Genomic DNA, 11578 nt, shown 5'->3' on the forward strand with positions numbered 1-11578 from the left:
ATCAGTGTGTGTTTGGTAGAGAAAAAAGTTTTATGTTATTTATAACAAAATGAAACAATGGGGCTGATTTATAAAGTTTTTGCCCAGCGAATCGCCAAGTGAATGCCATTCGCAGGACTTAGCAGCCACTAGATGGTGCTGAGGAGCATAGGGGAATTCCTATGCTATACACAAAGTAGTGACAAGGATCTGTACAGTTTTACTAACACATGACAAAGTTGCAGGACTGGGTTGTTTCACCTTCTTAATGAAGGGGTTAATAAGTCGGCGGGTGAGATGCTCGTTATCGCTCTGATGTCACAAATCAGACCTGTCTCATTACCATACAATAGACAGGAAAACCGTACTGCCATGGGGCTACTAAAGTCCTCATCAGCAGGATGTGTTTCCTTTAATGTATGAAGACAGCATTTACATGGAGAGGCGGGGTCCCTGGGTTAACCCTTTGTGTCACACATGAATATTGGATGCAACATAGCATAGTGACTTCCACGCAGGGCCCCGGAGATCGAGGCTGCACGCTTTATGTGGTCTTCCCAGCTCTTACTTCAGATGTTACAGGTCCTCCTTAGCAGTGGCGTAACAATCACCATAGCGACCCAGGCGGCCGCTATGGGGCACAGTGGGGCCCATCCAGATGTCGTGCGGGCCGCCTGGGTCGCTATGGGATCCTCTGCTGGTGGCTTTCACTGGCGGCTGAAGACGAACACGCCCGCTGTTCAGATCACTGACAGTAATCTGTGCATCAGCGCGTTCCTCTGCACAGAGTCAATGAGAGCCAGCAGCGGCAGTGGAGCAGGCGGGACCCGGTCAGTGGAGGAGGAGGCGGGGACCGTGGTCGGCAGCAGGGGAGGAGGAAGGCCCGGCGATGGAGGAGGTGGCGGGGCCCATCAGCGCCCGTGGACGAAGAGGAGGCGGACAGGTAAGGAGTGCGACCAGCCCACCTGAGGGTGACTATGCATAGCCCACCATAGAGAGTCTAAGGTGGGCTCTGCAGGTTCACCCTCAGGTGGGATCTCGAGTGGGCTCTGCAAGGGGTATAACTAGAAATCACGGGGCCCCAATACAAAATTTTGCTATGGGGCCCTGTGATTTCTAGTTACGCCCCTGCTCCTTAGGACACTAGTGGTGTTACAGAACACGGTGACAGGTCCTCCTTAGGACACCTGAAGAGGACATGTGGGGACCACTGTAGCTTTAACACCGTGACAAGTTTACTTTACATTGTCCACTTGAGGGACGTTGTGTTGGAATGAAGGACGGAGGGATTTGGCTCTGAATGGTGCACAGGTTTCATTCTTCTCATTATAATACAGCGATGTGAAATGAATGATTTCTTGGCCAGTGGACGCGACGTACTGACCCCTGTCAGTGTGTAGATCAGGAAACTTCCCATCGTACCTATGAGAATGGAGCAATTCCAACGCTACTCACCTCTCCAGCTGTGCACTGACCTGCAACAGAGAGGTTGTTGAACACAATGACGGAAGAGCCATTGAAGGACGACCAGAAACAAAATGTTCATTGTTGAAAAAAACGAATGACAGTCTTACCCTACGCGCTCGCAAAGACTGGCAAGGCTTCAAGTCCAAATGCAACAAATTGATTCTCCATATAGAGTATTTTTCTAAATGGGTCTTAGAAAATTCTCTTTCTGTGATAGATGTTCCTCTGTTGTGAGTTTGTAGTCAATGACTTCACTCGCACAGGGCCATAGCTACAATGAGACATCCTGAGGCTTTTGCCTCAGGCGGCATCTCTTTGGGTCATGTGGGTGGAGTGGCAGGCAGAGCGGCATGGCACAACGTTTGCAGTGTGCCTGCTGTCCCCTTTCTGGTCCGCGCATCCTGGGGTGGTAAGAGCTGGGCAGGGAGATGTGTAAGGGCCATACATATCTCCCCACCTAGCTCTTAGCAACCTGGGATGTTCTTGCCGCTGTCCCACCAAGCTCCTGGCAAACAGTGATGTCACTGGCACGGCACCGGCCAGAGCATCCCAGGTTACTAAGCTAACAGATTGTGTGCAGCACCAGCCTCAGGCGGCAAAAAGGATGGGGTCACCCCTGCTTGGTAGCATGGCACAGATGGGTCAAGCTTATTAATGAGGCCTTCTGCAATCCATATAATACAGCACGTGGAGAGGGAAGAGCATCCAATCAGATCCAATGCATTTCGCTGGCCAAACACACTCCCCCTTCATTCAATAGGTTGTAGCCCTGATGAAGAAGTAGCATGTTCTGCCCCTGAAACGTGTTGGCCATTACACGTGCACATAGTATAAACAATTAAAGCTATTTGCACCCTTTTGTCATCTGGTTTGGTGCTTTTGTTTTATGTTTATACCTCGAGTTACTTCCTGGGTACCCACCGAAGGGGAGCGTTGTTTCAAACAAGCAGCCGTACAAGAGCAAATCAGCTTATCCAATGATTATAGTTTCTCTGTTCTATTAAATGAATAAGTACTGAAGTCCTGGCACTTGCTGCATATAACTTTCTAGCACATGCTCCATGCACATGTGCTGACAGGGAGCATGCTTACAGAAGGAGAGAGCAGAAACGTTACCTTGCGACTTCATTGTCCAACCAGCGGCTGGGGGTGGGGCTGTGGATGATGTCTCATGCATAGCTGCAGTAGAGGAAAGTCAGGTCACTTATCATGTCTTAAAAGTAATTTGTCACTCCGGGAAAAGCAATAGTCACAGGCTGACTCTCAGCAGGACACCCAACACTAACCATAGAGGAGAATGCTGTAAAGATGACACTAGCAGCAATAACACTAGGGATGCACCAATACTAGTATCGGTATCAGTGCCGATACCGAGTATTTGGGCAAGTACTTGTACTCACCCAAATGCTCTGATACCTTCTCCAGATACCAGAACTTCTGGTCAGAGGAAGATTTCCTCTGGGTGGCAGTGCCATAGGGAAACATGGAGCCGGCTTCCCTTGCGATCAGGAAGCTGGGCGGCGAGTAATGACCTGCTTGGCCGAACAGCCGGCTCCTTGCTGATTGGCTGGGTAGCCGGCTTCCTGGCCAATAAGTATCGAGCCAGCCGAACAGCCGGGTCCTTGCTGATTGACTGGGCAGCCGGCTTCCTGGCCAATCAGTATTGAGCCAGCCGAACAGCCGGCTCCTTGCTGATTGGCTGGAAAGGCGGCTTCCCAGCCAATAAGCATGGAGCCGGCTTCCTGACCAATCAGGAGGCCGGGAGGCGGGTCATTACTCGCCGCCCGGATTCCTGATTGACGGGGAAGCCGGCTCAATGCTGATTGGCTGGGAAGGCAGTTTCCCGGTCAATCACAATCAAGCCAGCCAAACAACATGGAGCATGTCAACAACGGCATGTCATTACCCGCTGCCCGGCTTCCTGATTGCCCGGGAAGCTGTCTCCACGCCAGCGAAAGCACTGGTATCGGTAATCGGTATCGATGAGTACCGAAAGCAAAATATCGATACTTGATACAGAAAAAACGGTATTGGTGCATCCCAATCACAAAGAGAATATGGGGCGATAAAACATTTGCCATGGGGCAAGTATCTGCCAGGCACTGGGAACCAGACTGAAATGACTTGTCTGCTTGGCGCTACAGAGGTGAAAGCGGACACCGCGCTTTTCAATGTGACCTCGCCACAGGAATGGTTATTATGTCAGTTTATTACATGTGAAATACTTTCCCACAATAAATATGAACTTATACAGCACATGGAGTGATAACATCTACAACAAATATGTTCCGGCACCCATTAGATCTTTACGAGTCTTAGGACAGGAGATACCAGAACAGAATTTAAAGTAAAAACATCAGAGTGCAAAAAGGTGCAAACTTAAAGGAGAACTATGAGGTGAGTGAAAATCACTCACCTCATAGTTGGAGCCGACGTGCGACAATGAAACTGCCACAGGTCGGCTCTATAGATCGAGAAGTGAGTGAACACATAACGTCGCTCGCTCACTTCTCGATCATGTCCCTGCAGAGAGCCGTGACTGTCACTCACGGCTCCCTGCAGGGATTCCCCCCTCCCCGCTCCGATCCTCCAGCGCTGACTGGAGGAACGGACGGCGGAGGGGGCGGGTACAGCTGGCTCCGCCCCTAGATAGGCAGAGCCAGCTGTCACTCACGCAGCTGGGTGGATCTCGACAGTAATGTCGGGATCCGTCCCGGCTGCGCCGGTCTCAGTATACCGCAAGCTATAGCTCGCGATATACTGAGCTTTGGGTCACGGGAGGATGCTAGCATATGTCCTCCCATTACCCTTAAGAGAACTATGGGGAAAACACTTACACCATAGTTCTCTTTTAAGGTCAACTTTATGATGTTCCCGGGACAGTAGAGGTGTCCTTCTCACATGTCCCCTGGAAAAGAAATCATATCCCCAGAGTCATTGAAGGGAGCCCCTATAAGGCAAGGCCCCCCAAAAAAGTTACAGTAATATGACCATCCATCAGTTCAAGGTCAGATCTCTTGCAGTAGCACTGTTTAGTCAAAAAGCTCTATCAGTCCACGGAACTTTAGCAATGGCTTGGAAAGAAACAAGAAAATAAAGAATTCCATTCTTCATCTAATGGAAGGCTTAGACTTTCTGTGAAACCAGAAGAAATACAAGAGGCCAGTTGGGCTTACGTGACACTACTAAAAGGCAGCAAACAACTCCTTCAAGGCTCCATCTGGTTTGAGTTCTGGTGGCTTTCTCACTAGACATGTGCGATTCGTTTCGTTACGAATCGAAATTCGTAGATTCGTAAGCATACGAAATCCGAATTGCAGTTTCCGAATTATATCCGAAATACGAAATTCCGTTAACGAATTTCGGATCCGAATTTCTTTGAAACAGGAACTAATATTACCCCTGTAAATGAGGTTGAACAACATGACAAGATTTTTTTTTTAATCCGAAATACGGATCCGCTGCTGCTGAGGGTTGCATTACAATACACAGGCAGGAAATACGAAATTCCGTATTTTCGTTCCGTTACGAACATTCGTTATATTGAAGTTAAAAAGCAAAGTACATTTATATTGGAGTTGATGGTAGTTTTTTTATACGAAATACGAAATTCGGATACGGAATCCGTTAACGGAATTCGTATTTCGTTTTGGTTGACCAATCAGAGGTTCTCTTCTGCTGCTGAGAGTTGCATTACAAATACATGCAGGAAATACGAAATTCCGTTGACGTATTTTCGTTCCGTTACGAACATTCGTTATATTGAAGTTAAAAAGCAAAGTACATTTATATTGGAGTTGATGTTAGTTTTTTTTAAGTCCGAAATACGAAATTCGAATACGGAATCCGTTAACAGAATTCGTATTTCGGATACAAAAACAACTACCACATCGACTCCAATATTAACAAAGGTATTTTTGCTTTTTAACTTCATCATAATGAATGTTCGTAAAATGTGCCGAAACTAACGAAAATCCGTATTTCGTACGAATCCGAATTGAGTTTCGGATACGAATTACGAAATACTAAATAATGGATATTACGAAACGGAACAGACTTTTTGACGGCGCACAAGTCTATTTCTCACTCAACAGTGACTTCTCCTTGGCTGGTGACCCAGGTGCAGAAACCGTATGGAATGCTGATGTCATAGAGGGGAGGCATATACACTATTTTGTAAAGGGAGGCATGGATCCAGGTGGGCTCAAGTTTGACTGTTGCCAAATTTGTCAGCAATACCTGAAACGGTCCATCCCAATGGGGCTGCAGAGACTTGGCAAGGTGTCCATTGACCATTCCTCAATACGGTACTAAAGCAGTGCTGAGTGTCCTTAGCTCAGGATCCGGCAATTAAGAAAACATTTGGGAATGCGGGTCAGCTATTGTATTACTGGAGGCTTGGCAAGGTGTCCATTGACCATTCCTCTGTCTCCGGTACTGAAGCAGTATTGAGTGTCCATAGCTCAGAGTTTGGCAATGAAGAAAACATTTGGGAACGCGGGTCAGCTATTATATTACTGGAGGCTTGGCAAGGTGTCCATTGACCATTCCTCAGTCTACAGCACTGAAGCGGTGTTGAGTGTCCACAGCTCAGGATCTGGCAATGAAGAAAACATTTGGGAATGCGGGTCAGCTATTGTATGATGCCATTGTATTACCAGCTCAACCAGAGGGCATGGAGCCGGCTTCCCGACCAACCAGGATTGAGCCGGTCAAACAGCATGGAGCCAGCTTCACGACCAATCAGAAAGCCGAGCAGTGACTCATTACTCGCCGCCCTGCCTCCTGATTGCCGGGGATGCCGGCTCCATGATCCCTTGCGGCATCGGGGGTAAGATCCGGTGCATCCCTACTTTTTACATTCTTTGAGTATTTCTTTAAAGTAGTATTGAACTCTCAAACTTTTTTCAACAATGAATCCGGATCGAACAAATATACATCGCCCAGCAAAGTATCTTGTTATATTCTGGCCCAAGAGCTTACAGTCATCATGTTTCTGAACAACTGCAACTCTCTCAGTTTGGATTCCCTCAACTTCCTGTTCAGTACAAGATCACAAGGGACAGAGCATACTCCGGCAGCCGTCCATCCATAGCATGGAGAAGGGAGGAAGGAGGAGCAGGGAGGAGGAGAGTGCCTCGCTATGCCTGTGTTTGTGGAGACACACAGAGCTTACTAGCACACACAAGGGTGGCTCCATAGGAAAGGCAAGACAGTATATCACAACCAGTGCTGAGGGGATGAGTTGATTCTAAAACAGGAAAGTAAAACTTGTATACAACAAGGAGCAGCATCCATTGTAAGTGATTTCATCAGCAGTTGAAATAGCTGAAAAACCTTTTGACTTTAATGTCATTATAAGCTGATATATGACGCTGATGATGATCTCCGACACAGAGTAACACACGGGGTTTGGTGAACATGTAATGATCATATTAAATTAAAGAATTGATACTTGCATGTTACCTTTGCTGCCATCTTGTGGTCATTCTGATAATACCAGATACGTATGTCTACGATGATTTTCATACAACAAAGCGCTGGCTATGTTAATGCTGGTAAGCCAGAAATGAAGTGATGTCTGAGTAAGCTGTCCAAGTCATTGTTTTGCATTGCCGTGTGGTGAATTATATATTTCTGCAGCACTGTATATTTACAGGGCCAATAGGGGGTTCTTCAATTTAGCTGCAAAGGAGGAAATGCACTTTAAAAAGTATTAGCTGCAGTTGGGCTCCTCATCTAAGGACTGTGTCTGTGAAGGTTCATTCATCCAGGTCATGGTATATCTGTAAAAAAATAAGTCTTGCTGTATTTTTCCTGAAGACGTTTCACTGGTCATCCAACCAGCTTTCTCAATTCTGAATGATTTATTATTATCTGGGAATAAATATGGCGAATGTTGCTCCAATCCACATAATCTGTTAGTCACAACCAGGTGTTGATTGCGTTTGCATAATTGGAGCTAGGAGGTGGTATTAACCTGCACAGAGAGAGGTGTTAGAACAGCATTGTATGTGGCAGACAATAGATGTCTAGAACCCGTCCTCCTCCCTGTCTAGTATGCGTACTTGACTGTCTTCAGAGGAGTGACCTTTTTCCTTTAGATGTAGGTACACTGCCGAATCCTGACCAGAGGGTTTGGCTCTTCTATGCTGTGCCATACGCCGGTGCAGCTGCTCTTTTGTTTCACCGCCATACAATTTTGAGCACAGAATGATGTAGGTATAAGTATACTGCCGAATCCTGGGCAGAATCCTCTGGTTAGGATTAGGGATGAGCTTCGCGTTCGAGTCGAACCTATGTTCGACTCGAACATAGCATGTTCGAGCGTTCGCCGAAGACCGAAAATTATGGGATGTCCGCGGTCTGTTCGACCGCGAGACATCCCACAATGCACTGCGCCGTCCGAACGGTTATTCTCGCGATATCGCTGCAAATTACTGCGCTATATCGCGCTCCAATGCATTTCAATGGGGCAAAGGGTCCTGCTGTCGCGGGTCGTGTGTCGCTACAGCAGGACCCTTTTTGGAGCGGATTTAGCCGCGATTCAAGCTTGCTCAATGCAAGCTTGAACGCGATGTCGCGCGGAAAATCTCGTGATATGGCGCAATATGCAAATCTCGTGACAAACTCGTGATTTGAATATCGCGCAGTGGGAACGTGGCCTAAAGTGGCGCATCTGTATGATGTATAGAACCTGCTGAAGCAAAAATGACATTCATATACATTTTATTGATATTTATATAGAACTCTAATATATACAGAAGTCTAATCTACAGAAGTCTGATATATATATATATATCCTGGCTCACCCTCATGTCAGCATACTGACGGGTCAGCTCCGCCCCTCTGACCCCACAGGACCACCTTCCAAAGTGAATAAAGGCCCGACCCCCCCCCCTTAGATACCTGTTCTCTTTTTGTCTTCGCTCCAGGCCACAAAGTTATTGATTGCAGTTCCTCCCTACGGTCCCATCCGGGTTCAGCCTCTCCCGGCTTGGATGAACCCATTTATCTGGAGCCAGTTTTCAGAAGTTGGGGAACCCCAGTCATCGACCTCATGGCTACCAGGAGGAACACAAAGCTTCCACTATTCTTTTCCAGGAAGAGATGTCACAGGGCGTTACGCCAGGATGCATTGTCGGTAACATATCAGCAGTGTACCTACATCTAAAAAGGTCACTTCTTTAAAGACAGTCAAGTACGCATCCTAGACAGGGAGGAGGATTGGTTTGCAAGGGGTGTGAAAGAGGACATTTATGTAAAAATGGAGAAGCCAAGCTTGAATAGAGGTGGGGCGGGGGTGAGACATCTATTGTCTGCCACATACAATGCTGTTCTAACACCTCTCTCTGGTCAGATTATTAACACCTCCTAGACTCCAATTATGCAAATGCGATCAACACCTGGTTGTGACTAACAGATTATGTGGATTGGAGTAACATTCGCCATATTTATTCCCAGAGAATGTTTTGTAAAAGTCATTCTGAATTGAGAAAGCTGGTCGGCTGTCCAGTGCAACGTCTTCAAGAAAAATACAGAAACTCCAGTTGCCTTGACTTATTTTTTACAGATACATCTAGGGACTGCAATATATGACATTTTTATACTTGTTTTTGGGTATCCATTTCCTCTTTTCTGACCCTTAAGACCCTAAATATTCCTTGATAGCCACAAAGGATAACAAAAAAATTCCTTTGTATGCACTAAATATCTTTTATTCTTTTGGTCTTTATTATAGGAGGAGACAAGACCAGTCACCCTGCACAAGGAGAGAGAACAGCAGTGACCGGTCTTTATTACCGGAAGTCTCACACTTGATGACTGCACAAATCTGGAAGAAATACAAAGAGCTCACCAAGATTCATAGAAGAATACACATGACTCTTGTATGAGGGCAATATTTGCTTATCCCGGAGTTGAGTTTTGAAATGAACCATTAGCCCTAAATCAGGGGTGCCCATTAGGTAGATCGTGATCTACCAGTAGCTCTCAAAGCTGATGCTGGTAGATCAGGAAGGGGGGGAATGGCGGCCCCTTTATTCCATTTTGGTATATTTATTTAGCTGTGCACACATGATTACCTATTAGCCTGAGTCTGCTGAGCCGAGCTCCCTGACACCTTTCTGGTGGATACTGGTGGTTGAAGGGCTATGTATTGCATCAAAGAATATTAGGTTATACAGCCTGTTGCAAAATACAGCAAGGTGAGCCAGGAGAGAGCGAGAGGAGAGACAGACAGGAAAGAGAGAGCGAGGAGAGACAGCCAGGAGAGAGCGAGAGGAGAGACAGACAGGAAAGAGAGAGAGAGAGAAAAGACAGCCAGGGGAGAGAGCAAGGAGAGACAGCCAAGAGAGCAAAGAGAGACAGCCAGGAGAGAAAATGAGGAATGACAGCCAGGAGAGAGAGCGGGGAGAGACAGCCAGGAGAGAGAGAGCGAGGGAGGTTTTTTTTTTCGTTGGTAGATCTCATGTAGCTCGTCATTTGAAAAGTAGATCTCAACACAAAAAAATTGTGGGCACCCCGGCCCTAAATTATGGTATGGACCAGAGCACAGATCCCTCCGTATCACTGCCGTCCTACATTGTACAGTTTTCTGAAGATTTCAGCAGATCTGTAGTTCCTAGGATTGTCCAGAAGGTGGCAGCAACATACCACAAATCTCAGCTTTACCGTTTCTCTTTATACAATGGCACTTATACAGAATATGTCATACAGAAGAGCCCTGGGGCCATGCTAAAAAAAAAAATATGAAACATAATTCTGTGTTTAAAACTCAGAATTCTGACATTTAAACATAGAATTATGTTTCTTATATTTTTTTTTAGCATGACCCCAGGGCTCTTCTGTAAAAGCTGCTGGCTGCCCCCAGGAATCAGAGAACTGTCATCGGTTTTGGAGTCAATGTTGCAATTACAATTTGTATCAGATTACAGCATAATCACTGCATACATTGCATCAGCCTGCTTTGTGTAAGACCTGACATGAGAAGATGGAGTGTAGAGATATATGGATTTAAAAACACGGTGTGACTTGTATTGAGCGGATGGGGAAAGGTTCAGTTTGCTGGATGTTTACCGAACCCGCCGGTCAAGTGCGCAAAATACCGAACATAGCACCATCCCATTGTAGTCTATGGGAGCCAAACCTTGTTTTATTTTTTAGAATTTTCTGCCATTTTTCAGAGCTAATTTGCAAGATTTTGATAAAAAAGGGCATGTGGAGCTGACATGGCGAGTAACGACCCACCTCCTGACTTCCTGATTGGCCGGAAATTGGCTTCCCGGCCAATCAGCATCGAGCCAGCCAAAAAGCATGGAGCTGGCTTCCAGATTACATGAGAAGCCGACTCCATGTTCCCCTATGGCACTGCCAATCAGAGGAACTCTTCCTCTGACTGGATGTTCCAGTATTGGGGAAGGTATCGGTGCTTCCCTAATAAATAGATAAGAGATAGATAGATAGATAGATAGATAGATAGATAGATAGATAGATAGATAGATAGATAGATAGATAGATTGATAGATATGATTCGGGGTGTGAAGACTCCCCAGCTGCCCTCATTCCAGCTGTGCTTGTTCTTCAGGAGTCCCGGAGAGGGGTGCAGCCATGGTAGGGATCATTTTATAGAAGACCCGCTATTTGTAAGGATAACAATACAAGAGAGCTATTTCTGGGAATGGTGTAAGGGTATTAGCATAGATTTAGAAAGATAATTGTGCTGGATGTCGTTGTCTCGGGGGGTGGGGGGAGGGGGAATGAAAATCGGAGCGAACAGTTAACAGAAGCCGCAGCCCCCCTATATGATCTGACAATCAATCATTCTGGGTCGGCAGCGGACATCTTTGATCGCGAGCCCGGGCGCCCTTCTGGGACCGGTGATTATTTTGCTGCAAGAATTTCCCGAACACTGGAATATTTCAGTGGTCACTTCTGGAGCGGTGACCACATTCCGAGGACAGTGAAGAGTGACAAGTGACATTGTCAAGAAGGAACACATGGAAAAACATTTTTTATTCAACATATATATTTATTTTGTAATTATTTTACTGAAGTAGACATATAAATTCACGAGAGGCAAAATGTATTGATTGTTTTGGATGGAGGAATCCCCCCCCCCCCCCCCCCCCCC

Source organism: Nanorana parkeri, unplaced genomic scaffold (assembly GCF_000935625.1).
Source record: "Nanorana parkeri isolate BGI_ZX_2015 unplaced genomic scaffold, ASM93562v1 scaffold708, whole genome shotgun sequence".
NCBI lineage: Eukaryota > Metazoa > Chordata > Amphibia > Anura > Dicroglossidae > Nanorana > Nanorana parkeri.